Consider the following 12,807-nt stretch of genomic DNA (forward strand, 5'->3'; position numbering starts at 1 on the left):
GGGGAGGGATAAATTGGGAGTTTGGGATTGACATATACACACTGCTATATTTAAAATAGATAACCAACAAGGACCTACTCTATAGCACAAGGAACTCTGCTCAATATTCTGTAATAACCTAAATATGAAAATAATTTGAAAAAGAATACATGTATATGTATAACTGAATCACTTTGCTATATACCTGAAACTAACACAACATTGTTAATCAACTATACTCCAATATAAAATTAAAAATTAAAAAAAACAAACATTAAAAAACATATAAGATCCATGTATTGGAATTGTCGATATATATATTTTTAAATTTATTTAATTTATTTTTATTTGTGGCTGTGTTTTGTCTTCAGTGTTGCACGCGGGCTTTCTCTAGTTGCGGTGAGCAGGGGCTACTGTTTGCTGAGGCGTGCGGGCTTCTCACTGTGGTGGCTTCTCTTGTTGTGGAGCGTGGGCTCTAGTCACGCGGGATCAGTAGTTGTGGCACGGGGGTTTAGTTGCTCCGCGGCATGTGGGATCTTCCCAGACCAGGGCTTGAACCCGTGTCCCCTGCATTGGCAGGTGGATTCTTAACCACTGCACTACCAGGGAAACGCTGTCTGATATATTTTTAAAGTCTGTTTTAATCTTGCTTTTCTTTTATAGTTTTTATTCTTTCAACTTACTTGTTGAGGAAATTAGGTTGCCATATAGTTTCCTGTGGTCTGAATTAGTTTTATCCAATAGAAATAAAATGAGAGCCACATGTGTAACTTTAAATTTTCCAGTATCCACAATAAGAAATGTAAAAAGGGACAGGTGAAATATATTTAAATAATATATTTTATTTAATCTAGTATGTCCAAAATATTATCATTTCAACATGTAATCAATATAAAAATTATCAAGATATTTTACATTCTTTTTTGGGGACACAAATCCAGTGTTGCATTTTACATTTATGTCACTTCTTAATTTGGACTCAATTGCTCAAAGTGTCACATGTGACTCATAGCAACAGTACTGGACACCACAGGTCTGGCTTTTGCTGAATGCATCCCTGTGATGTAGGTTCCCGTCTTCCTCTAGACTCTGTATTTCCTGTCAATTGGTAGCTCCTTTAAATCTAGAGGCTTGATCCTTAAATGTTTTATTTAGTCTCTTGGCAAGACTACGTCATAGGTGGTATGTTCTTCCATCAGGAGGCACGTACGTCTTGTGTTCACTCCTTTTGTGATGTTGACAGCCATGGAAGCTTAATGTTTACATCTATTAATTCATCTGGGGGTCATCCACTCTATTAACTCATTCGATCACTGTTTTTCAGCTCTTAGCAGAAATATGTCTATAGAGGGAAACTGCCCATCATAAACTATTTGGGTATCTGGATATATAGTTCATACAAGAAAAGCAAAATAAATGCTTGATTCTGCTTTTTTTATTAGCTAGTTTTCAAAATAATGAGTTGATTTTCTAGTATTCTCCAACTTAGACCAATACGTTTTATTATTATTATCTCTTCTAGCTATCCCATTGCTGTATATTAAAAAAAAAATCACTCGAGCTTTAAAAAAATGTTCTTTCTCTCAGTTTCTGTGGGTCAGGACTTCAGGAAGGACTTACCTGGTGCTCTCGGCTTAGGGTCTCAGATGGAGGCTGGAGCTGGATCAGTGGAGGGCTGGCACAACTGAGGATGGCTGGGCTTTCTCCCTTTTCTGTATCTCAGGGCCTTTTCATGTGGTCCCTCTACATGCACTAGGTTGGAAAACTCTCAATGTGTCAACCTTAAGGCAACCAGATTGCCTACATGGTGGCTGAAGGCTTCCAGAGAGAGTATTTTAGTGAGTGAGATGAAAAGCTGCATTGCCTTTTAAGACCTAGCCTTGGCAGTCACACACCATCACTTCCACAGTCCTCTCCCTCATGGGAGTGATGATTAGCCTTCTGGTCATGACTTATTTATGTATTGCATAATGATATTACCACAAGTGAGCAGCTGAGAACAACACGTGTCTATTAGCTCACAGTTTTTGTGGGTTAGAAGTCTGGACATGGCTTAGCCGGGTCCTCAGCTTCGTGGTCTCATGCTACTGTAATCAAGGAACTGGTCAGGGTTTCCGTCTCACAGGAGTCTTGAGTGAGGAAGGATCCACTTTCAAGCACATGTGGCTGTTGGCAGCTGTCCATTTTCCTGGACTGACTGTTGAACCAAGGATTTCAGTTTCTTTTTTTTTTTTTTTTCCCCAGTTAGGACAATTTTTAAAATCAAAATTATTTATTCACATAGAGAAATTCTTTACACAATTTTTTTTTGCCTGTGAGTTATTCAGTGAGCATCTTTTTTCCACGTAGATTCCACATAATCAGTTGTTAAGTAAACAATTGGTGAAATTAGGTCAAACAACAGAAATTTAACAAGTTATTTTACAATTATAGGGTATACTTGTCATACAAATCATACAGTTCTTTTGGGGAAAACAATTTGTTTTGAGAACCGAATTAGCTCCTTAAGCTGCAACTAGAGAAAGCCCATGCAAAGCAACAAAGACCCAACACAGCCAAAAATAAAGATAAAATAAATTCAAAAAAAGATGGGTTGCAATTTTATGGAATGAAATCAGGCACATGTAATCAGGCCCATCTTTGTTACCTTTGCCATGTTCTATTAGGTGGAAGAAAGCCCAGTTCCCACCCATATTCAAGAGATGGGGATCACACAGGGCATTTGGCCTTTCTTTCAATTCCCAATATATGCCACGATCTGTCCTGTCGCAGGGCATTTGCATAAATTATTCCTCTTCCCCAGATGCCTTTTTTTTCCCCAAGTTTACCTAGTTAATTCCTACTCCTCCTGCAGATTTCAACTCCATCCTAGTTGCTCTGTTTCTTGGGAGGGATTTGTGGAGATTTAAAACTATGCTGTCACTGTCATCTTTCCCCGGAGCATGTCTTTTTGCATAAGATTTTTAGATACCTTCTAACTTTGTTTTTTTCATCTATATAGTTTCTCTCTCTGTCTCCCTTTAAAAGTTCTGTTATGTATATTTTCCAATAAGATCATTCACTTCATAGAGATATTGGTCTTCAATAACCTCCAGAAGTTAAAACAAACCTCCTTCATCTCTACAGCTGTCTCCCTTCCTTATGTGGTTTATTTGGTGTTTCTCTCTTGTCATCATCACACTTGCCAAAGATCTATTTCATTGCTCTTTCAAGGAAATAACTTGTGATCTTACTGAACAAGTTGTACTGTCTATTTAATAAGTTTTATATTAGTTCTTTATTAATTGCTTTTATTTTCTTTGAGTTATTCTGTTTTTCTTTTTCTAGTGTCTTGAGTTAATTTATTTTTTATTTTATTTTATTTATTTATTTTTTTTGAGTTAATTTATTTTTAATTGTTCTTGATTTTTAATATATTATTTAAGTTGATACATTATCCCCTGAGTATTACTTTGGGTATATTACTTAAGTTTTAGATAATTTTTTTTCTCATTTTTAGTTTATTTAGAAGCAGTTTCTAATATTAGTTTTAATTTCCTCTTTAAGAGTTTTTCAGAAACATTGTAAGCGTTCTTGTCATCTTTTTAATTTCTAACTTTTTTCATTGATATCAGAGAATCAAGATTATGATTTCTGCTTTCAAGAATTTCTTGGAATTGGAGATATTTCTCTTTGACTGGGTTTATGTTCAATTTTTGTAGCTATTTCATTGGTGTTTGAAAACAATGTTCATGCTCTCTTTTTTTTGGAGGGGAGTTAAAATATATTTTTGATCAAGTTTGTTAATTATATTATTCAAATTCTTTTCATTCTTTCTTAAGTTCTGTTTACTTGATCTATCAATTTCTGATATATATGAGTTTCCCACTGTGTTTGGGCATTTGTCAAATTCTTTTTGTATTAATATTTTTATTTTGTACTTTCCAAGTTATGTCAGGTAAAAGTTTTGACTGTTCTGTTTTTGTAGCTTGTTCTTTTCATCAATATAAATATTCCTCTTTTTCCAAATTTTTCATCTTGAAATTTACTGCATGTGAAATTAACATCACCATACTTGCTTCCTTCTTACTAGCATTTACCCTGGATATCTTTTTTGGAAAACTTTATTTCAATTGTTTGGGTCATTTTGTTTTAGATACGGCTCTTATGAAAAGCATATGACTGGATTTTTTAAAAAATAGGTTTTTTCTGTTTGTTGATAAAGGAAGTTAATTCATTCATATTATTGGATCCTGTCCTAACATTTTTTTTTTTTATGTTTCCCATTCACTATTCTTTCTTGTGGATTTTTCTCTTCCCTCTGAAGATCAAGAGAAAATCCTAAAAGTTCCCAGAGGAAAAAAGAGAGGTTACTGACAAAAAAATATGAGGCAGAATATCAATGAATTTTCCATCATCAATACAAGATACTGAAAGACAACAGACAGTGTCTCTAGTTCTGAGGGGAAACTATTTTTACACCAAAACTCTATAGTCAGCCAAATGTGACCACGTTCAAATGTGAGACAAAACAAAAAAGACATTTTGGAACATGTCACGAATTCTGCAGGACTTGGGAAATGCCACTGCTGCCCACTGCTCAGTATGGAGTAGGGAAAACCACCCTGAATGGGAGGGTCTCCTCTGATCCAGCTCTATTTACTGTGGTCTTTTTTATTCTTGCCCAACTGTGTTCCTTGTATTTGTGGCTCCTGAGCTTGGGGCAGGGGTCAGCAAACTATGGCCCTCAGGCCAAACTCACCCTGTCACCTGTTATCAATAAAGTTTTATAGCAACACAGCCATGTTCACTTATTCACATATCCATGGCTGCTTTCACCCTGCAATGGCAGAGTTGAGAAATTGTTACAGAGACTGCGTGACTCACAAAACCTAAAATCAGGGCTGGGACTAAGGTGTGGAAAGAGAGGTGCTTTGGGTGCAATATTAAGGGGGTGCTCCTTTTTTTTTGCGGTACGCGGGCCTCTCACTGTTGTGGCCTCTCCCGTTGCGGAGCACAGGCTCTGGACGCGCAGGCTCAGCGGCTGTGGCTCACGGGCCCAGCCACTCCGCTGGCATGGGGGATCTTCGCGGACCGGGGCACGAACCCGTGTCCCTTGCACTGGCAGGCGGACTCTCAACCACTGCGCCACCAGGGAAGCCCAGCCTTTTTCTTTTTAAAATACATTTGTGGCATGTGCTTTCTAGGGGATGAGGCCCTTCATATCAAGGACTCTTTGCCAAGATTGTTTTACATCTCCCCTAGCTCCCTTTGTGGGCTTCAGTGTTTTGCCTAAGGCCTGGTTCAAATCACAGATAAGTGAGGAAGACGAGGTACAGGCAGTTCTCACTTTTCATCATTGGTGCTGGTTCCCCTGGCACTCCCCATACTTCATGTCACTCTGCTATACTGCAGGCAGTGGTTTTTGCATAGGTCCAAATGGTGAAACCAACAGCATGTTAGCAGTTGGAATAATACTCATGACAGTCAAGAATTTATCTTCTCTCAAGGTGATTAAAGACTTGGTTTTCAGATTATATTACATCTAAAGATGATCTAACCTGTAGCTGAAGGTTGGTATTCTCTCAGTTAGCAGCCAGCAAGAAATATAAAAGCCCATTCCACATTAACCAGATAAGCCATTCTAGAATTAAGTAGATAGAAATAAATGCAAAAATAAACAAATGGGACCTAATCAAACTTACAAGCTTTTACATAGCAAAGGAAATCATAAAAGAAATGAACAGACAACCTTCGGAATGGGAGGAAATATTTGCAAATGATGCGACAGACAAGAGCTTAATCTCCAAAATATACAAACAGCTCATACAACTCAACAACAAAAAAACAACCCAACTGAAAAGTGGGCAGAAGACCTTAATAGACATTTCTCCAAAGAAGACATACATCTGGCCGGTAGGCACATGAAAAGATGCTCAACATCACTAATTATTAGAGAAATGCAAATCATAACTACAATGAGGTACCGCCTCACGCCAGTCAGAATGGCCATCATTAAAAAGTCTACAAATAACAAATGCTGGAGAGGGTGTGGAGAAAAGGGAACCCTCCTACACTGTTGGTGGGAATGTAAGTTGGTGCAGCCACTATGGAAAACACTGTGGAGATTCCTCAGCAAACTAAAAATAGAATTACCATAAGATCCAGCAATCCCACTCTTGGGCACATACCTGGACAAAACTCTAATTCAAAAAGATACATGCACGCCTATATTCAAAGCGGCACTATTCACAATAGCCAAAACATGGAGATAACCTAACTGTCCATTGATGGATGAATGGATACAGAAGATGTGGTACATATGTACAATGGAATACCACTCAGCGATAAAAAAGAATGAAATAATGCCATTTGCAGCAACATGGATGCAACTAGAGATTATCATACTAAGTAAAATAAGTCAGAAAGAGAAAGACAAATACCATATATCACTTATATGTGGAATCTAAAACATGGCACAAATGAACTTATCTACAAAGCAGAAACAGACTCACAGACATAGAGAATAAACTTGTGGTTGCCAAGGGGGAGGAGGGTGGGGGAGGAAAGGACTCGGAGTTTGGGATTAGCAGATGCAAACTATTACACATGGGATAGATAAACAAGGTCCTACTGAATAGCATAGGGAACTATATTCAATATCCTGTGATAAACCATAATGGAAAAGATTATAAAAAAAAGAATGTCTATATGTGTATAACTGGTCACTTTGCTGTACAGCAGAGACTGGCACAACGTTGTAAATCAACTATACTTCAATAAAAAAATAAAATAAATTAGAATCAAGTAAAAAAAACCCTAGCACTTAAAAAAACAGATGTCACTCATATCTTCTTTTGCATATCACTCAGTGATATTATTCATCTAATCAAGGGTGAAAATCTAGGATAAAGTGTGGGATAAAGGAAAAGATAAGCTAACCCAGTAATACAATTACTTATACTTCTTATAATCATTTTTTACAAATAAGTCTCAGAACAACATTTCTTCAGCAGGCCTAGAAATCAATAATCCAAATTAAAAGGGAGAGTCAGTGTTCTTTAAGAAGAATAAAAATGGAATGACTTCCATGTAATAGTTAGCACGAGTAAGAAGCTGGAATCCATTCATAACATGGAGAAGAAGGGAGGTACTGCTTCTCTACAAGAAAAATTAAAAGCAATCAGAAATAATAGAAAAACAAAAAACTATAAAAGAAAGTCAGAGTTCAATATGCACTTTAAAATGTGTAAAGCTTTTTGAATATTGGTGGAAAGGAAGAAGAATCCATTTGACCTTGACTCCAGAACATTCTTCTTTGAGTGGCATAGGGGCTATTACGACGGTACTATAAGGAAGAAAGGCACTCTTGGTTGTGACTGTGTTTCTTCTCTACAAAAGGTCATGGCTCCTGAAGGGCAGCTCATCCCTGGAAATTCTGGTAACTACTCCTTCCCTTGTCACTTCTGACTTACAGATTACCAACCATGGGGAATCACCATCCTTTATTGGTTTCCCTTAACCCTGTCCACATTTTTGTAGAAGGTCCCTTCATTAAACTCTCTTCAGTCACCTCTTTTGAGAGTATCTGCTAGTATCCTGACATCAAGAGAAAGAGAGTGAGGCAATACCTTGAATTCCATTTACGTTCCACCCAGGGATGATTGTAGGCCCATGACGTAAGTGTGAGATGAAAGGAGAGACATGAATCTCCCCTTCCCTCTGTCAGTTTCAGTCCCATGTCCATAAGCCTCTCATACTGTGCTCATCTTGTGCCAAGTATGATTCTAGTGTTTGATTGTTCATTTGTTTGTTTGTTAGGTCCAAACGGCTCCTAAACACAAACGTACCTTGGGCTTAAGCGAATCAACAGAAATCAACTCCCATACCCACTGTTAACTCATGTAGAACGACTGTATGAGTTGCTAAAAAGCTCCTGTCCTGCATCTTGGTGAAAAGATCAGGCTAGATCTGTTCCCACTCACCCCTCTGGAGACCTTCTGTGGGCAAGGCACAGCCTCCACCCCCACGTGCAGTGGCCCTTCCTGTCCGTATGTCAATGGAAAGACTGGTTATGTTGGACTTACTGAGAAACCTTTCAGTCTGGAGCTCTATACGCTGATAAAACAAAATACTGAACTTTGAATAGCCTCCAAACCACAGCATAACCTTCCAAATCAATCTGGCTTCCCATGTTGGGTCATGAGAAGGGACTTGTCAGATGTTTCCACGTGATACCAACGCATCTCAACAAAAGCCCAAATCCAGGCATAAAGCTCATCGACTAATGGTTAAATTTTCTGTTTTTCAGGAAAACACCTCTCCTGATGTTCAGGTCAGCTCAACTGTAAAGAGCATTGCCTCTCCTCCATCCCCCTTCAGGTTCACTTCCATTTTGGCTTCCTTTCCCTCACTTGCCCAGTGCCAAAGCCCTTCCAAGTCTGCTTCACTCAGCTGCCTGGAGGCAACCACACTGTTTCTCCACACCCTGATTCCAAATGCTCGAGTAAACTGATTCAGTTGTGAAACAGACAACACGGGCTTCGAATCTCCCCATTCTGGGTTCTTTTCTCCTTCCTCGGTGCCCGCTTCTTCCATCTCAAGTTTCCAAGATCTTTTTGCTTGGAAGCAAAACCACTCACCCAAAAGGTTTTCTTTTTTCAATTACGTATATTTGATCTGAGTCTCCGTTCTAATAATGGCAAATCTTTGCATTAACATAGGGCTGGCTTTGCAGTACTTTGACATGGTCATGGTGCTACTGTAAGATTACCATTTTTGACCCGGTGTCAGTGTGGCCAGACTCCTCTGCTGGTTATTGATATAGCACGATCACCCTTCTCAACTTAGAGCAGTGAAAAGGCCCGTTTCTATACAGCACTAACCAGGTGCTTGTCATTAAGTACACTGATCGATCATTGTGTGGGGTACTTCATATGCGCTGTTCCATTTCACAGCCACTTTAGTGTTTTTATTGTCCCTACTTTAAAATAAGAGACTAAGCCCGTTTCTTCTTCCTAATGCTACTAAGTGTCTATTTCCTTCCTTTTCTTTTGAATATAGGCTTTTTGTTTGTTTTTAGGACAAGGATTTTTCCAAAAAATAATAATAATAACAATAATGGCTATTTATTGAGCATTTACTATGTACAAGGCATTGTAATGAATGTTCTATAAAAATTGCCTAATTTACTCCTTTGAGGTGGGATTACCTTAGAACAGAGAGATGAGATACTTTGTCTTGAATTACACATCTAGCAAGTGATAGAGTAGGGTTTGGACCTGGAACCATCTCACTCCAGCTCCTCAGTACCAAAATCTCCCTAGTTTCTAGGTGGACCAATCAATACAGTGATGAATAATTTCACTGAAACGTCAGTAAAAAATAAAATGATGTTGTAAAAAACAAAACATGTTACAAAAATCACTTCCTGTTGGCTAACTGCGTAACAGAACATCTGTGGAACTGGAAAAGAAAAATTTAAAGTATTGCAAATAGTACCTAATAAGAAAATTGGAAACACAGCACTCATGATTTTATCTGAGTTGAAAGTACACACAAAAATTCAGCAGTGCCTTCGGTCTGGCTGTATTCCTTAACTGATCTGTTTCTTCCCTCAGGGAAATATTAAAAAAGTCTCCTACATCATCTCCTTAAAAAGTGGCTTACCCGGTAGATTCTTGAAATTCTATGTAAGAGCACTGGAGGCTAATTAATTGGTTGCTTGCCTTATTTCACTCTTATTCTCCCTGCCAGATACAACTCTGATGTTTATAGATCTAACTTTATACAGTCTCCATCAAAGACAGGTTGGCCTCATGTACTTGGAAAATAAGATGTCTTAAACAGAATGGGTCTCTCATGCTGAACATTTTATGCTATTCTTTCATTTTTTTCTTTCTCCAAAGTTTATTTTCTCTTCTAAAAAGAGTTCCTTAAATTTGCTACGTATTCTTTTTTGCCTCTTCTCAAATCCTTGTTCACTTCTTCAAAAATAAAATTAGAGCCATTCCCCAAGGGTTCTTCCCTGGTTCTGTGTCTGTAATTCCATTTTAAATCAGTGGTCTCTTGCGTAAATTCTCATATCCTGACTGACTCCCTAGGACAAGCTCTTCGCTCTCTCTTTTCTCTCTGCTCTACCATTCTTCTTATTTTTCATGTCATCAATTATTTTCTGATATATGTTTCTTTATCTTTTTCAACTTTTTTGCTCTACTCTTATGGTCCTTTCATTGCTTCTGCCCTTTTGGTTGGCAGGACTGAGTAGCCCAACTACAATATGACCCAGCAATTCCACTCCTACGTATATATCTGAAAAAACCCAAGAACTGATTTAAAAAGATTACATGCACCCCAATGTTCAGAGCAGCATCAGTTACAATTGCCAAGACATGGAAGCAACCTAAGTGTCCATCAACAGATGAATGGATAAAGAGGTGGTGTATACACACACACACACACACACACACACACACAATGGAATACTACTCAGCCATAAAAAAGAATCAAATTTTGCCATGTGCAGCAACATGGATGGACTTGGAGGACATTGTACTAAGTGAGATGAGTCAGACAGAGAAAGACAAATACTGTATGATATCACTTATATGTAAAATCTAAAAAATAAAACAAACTAGTGAATAAAAGAAGCAGACTCACAGATACAGAGGACAAACTAGCGGTTACTAGTGGGAAGAAAAGGGGAGGAGCTATATAGGGGTGGGGGAGTGGGAGGTACAAGCTATTGGGTATATAAGTTAGGCTACAGGACGTATTGTACAACATGGGGAATATAGCCAATATTTTGTAATAACTGTAAATGAGTGTAACCTTCAAAAGTTGTATAGGGACTTCCCTGGCAGTCCAATGGTTAAGACTTTGCCTTCCAATGCAGGGATTGTGGGTTCGATCCCTGGTCAGGGAGCTAAGATCCCACATGTCTCGTGGTCAAAAAACCAAAACACAAATAAAGCAATAAGTAGCAATGAAAAAAAGAAACCAAAAAAAAAAAAAAGAAAAAAACCCAAAACATAAAACAGAAGCAATACTGTAATAAATTCAAGAAAGACTTAAAAAAATCAAAAAATAAATAAAAAAATTGTATAAAGAAGCTCTTACAAAAAGACTGAGTAGCCCATTTCTGCTTCTCGTTTTCTGTATGATTTGAATTAAACAAAGTATTGATTTTAAGCCCATTCCCCTTTTCCTCTCTCTCTTCTTCCCCCAGGGATGGAGGATTGGCTCCTGGTGGCTTATGAAACTTTTGTTTCTTTCTGCATGACTGTAGAACAGTGACTATCAGATTGACCTGTGAAATTTTCCCAGATAAATATTTCTCACCTTCCTATTTCTTCTACCCTTATCCTTGTATTCCAGGAGTGGGGTAGCCCGGGAAACAGTGAGCAGACACACGTGTTTTGACAATGCTTTAAATGTGGTTTTCCTGCAGTGAACTTCTACTCTTTAGCCATGCCACTGATTGAGATCCTCCACTCTAGAAGCTTCCATTTCCTGAGTCAGAAATAGACACATTTGTTTAAGGCGGTATCCTGTCAGTTGATGAATGGGCCATCGGTTTAGCAAGCAGTAAGTGGAGCGCTTCTGGAGGGAAGATGTTAGTGACGTGGGAAGGATGAAAATCTTCTTTTTCATCTGTTATAATCACTTGTTTAATGCAAGGGTTAAGGTTGAGCAGATATTTATTTTATTCTAATTAAGAGTAGTTTCAGGGCTTCCCTGGTGGCGCAGTGGTTGAGAGTCCACCTGCCGATGCAGAGGACACGGGTTCGTGCCCCGGTCCGGGAGGATCCCACATGCCACCGAGTGGCTGGGCCCATGAGCCATGGCTGCTGAGCCTGCGCGTCCGGAGCCTGTGCTCCGCAACGGCAGAGGCCACAACAGTGAGAGGCCTGCGTACCGCAAAAAAAAAAAATAGTTTCACATGTTGCAAGGAACTTATTTCTTGATGGAAGACCTTAAAAAAATTGCTGTTTTGCATTCATATCAGACCAAGTCTCTGGTTCATATATAGTGTCTGCCCCAAATTCTTCAAGAATTGGAAGTCTACTGAGTCCAAAGAAAAATACTGAAACAACTAATATTCAAGCAATATCTAGAGGTTATCTTCTGGTTTGGCTGACTTAGACTCAAAGCCTCGGATAGAAGTAAAAAGAGGGACACTGTGTATCTCCAGTGAAACTGAAGGAGTCAACGTCTGTGCCTGATGAGGCATTAAATCAACTGAATCCTCCAGAAGAACAAGACTTGATTTTCTTTTATTTGCTGAAGAGATGCAACAAATAGGAGGATGAAAAAACACATTTAGTGATTGGTCTGATAATGATTCAGACTGTGAAATTGATGACTAAGATTCAAACAAGATTTTGATTATAAATGAGACGCCACTTTACCTGAGAAAACATCCTGGATGAGATCAAACAGGCAACCACAAATCTATGGCAAAAATTACATCTGAACTTGCTTAAGTTATCAATGGTGGTCTCTATTATAATGAACAAGATTTATGCGTGGAAATAGATGGAAACAAACATAAAGACAGTCATAAAGAAACTGACAAGATGATCTAAAGTTCATATGGAAATTCAAGGGACCCAGAATAGCCAAAATAATCTTGGAAATGAAGAACAAATTTGAAGGATTACACTTCCAATTTGTAAAACTTACCACAAAGCTATAGTAATCAAGACAGTGTGGTACTGGCATAAGGATAGACATTTAGATCAATGGAATAGAATTTAGAGCCCAGAAATAAACCATGCGGTAAGCTGATTTTTGAAAAGGGTGCCAAGACCATTCAATGGGAAAGGAATAGTCATTTCAACAAATGAT

The 12,807-nt window shown here is 38.3% G+C and overlaps 1 pseudogene; it reads left to right on the forward strand.

Annotated features, from left to right (window-relative positions):
- The first annotated feature begins 11,949 nt into the window (after positions 1 to 11,949).
- Positions 11,950 to 12,545, forward strand: LOC113629599 (la-related protein 1B pseudogene; annotated as a pseudogene).
- Positions 12,546 to 12,807: the final 262 nt, after the last annotated feature.

The sequence above is a fragment of the Aethalodelphis obliquidens genome, unplaced genomic scaffold (genome assembly GCF_003676395.1).
Source record: "Aethalodelphis obliquidens isolate GAN/ISIS:26980383/991018 unplaced genomic scaffold, ASM367639v1 scaffold27, whole genome shotgun sequence".
Lineage (NCBI taxonomy): Eukaryota > Metazoa > Chordata > Mammalia > Artiodactyla > Delphinidae > Aethalodelphis > Aethalodelphis obliquidens.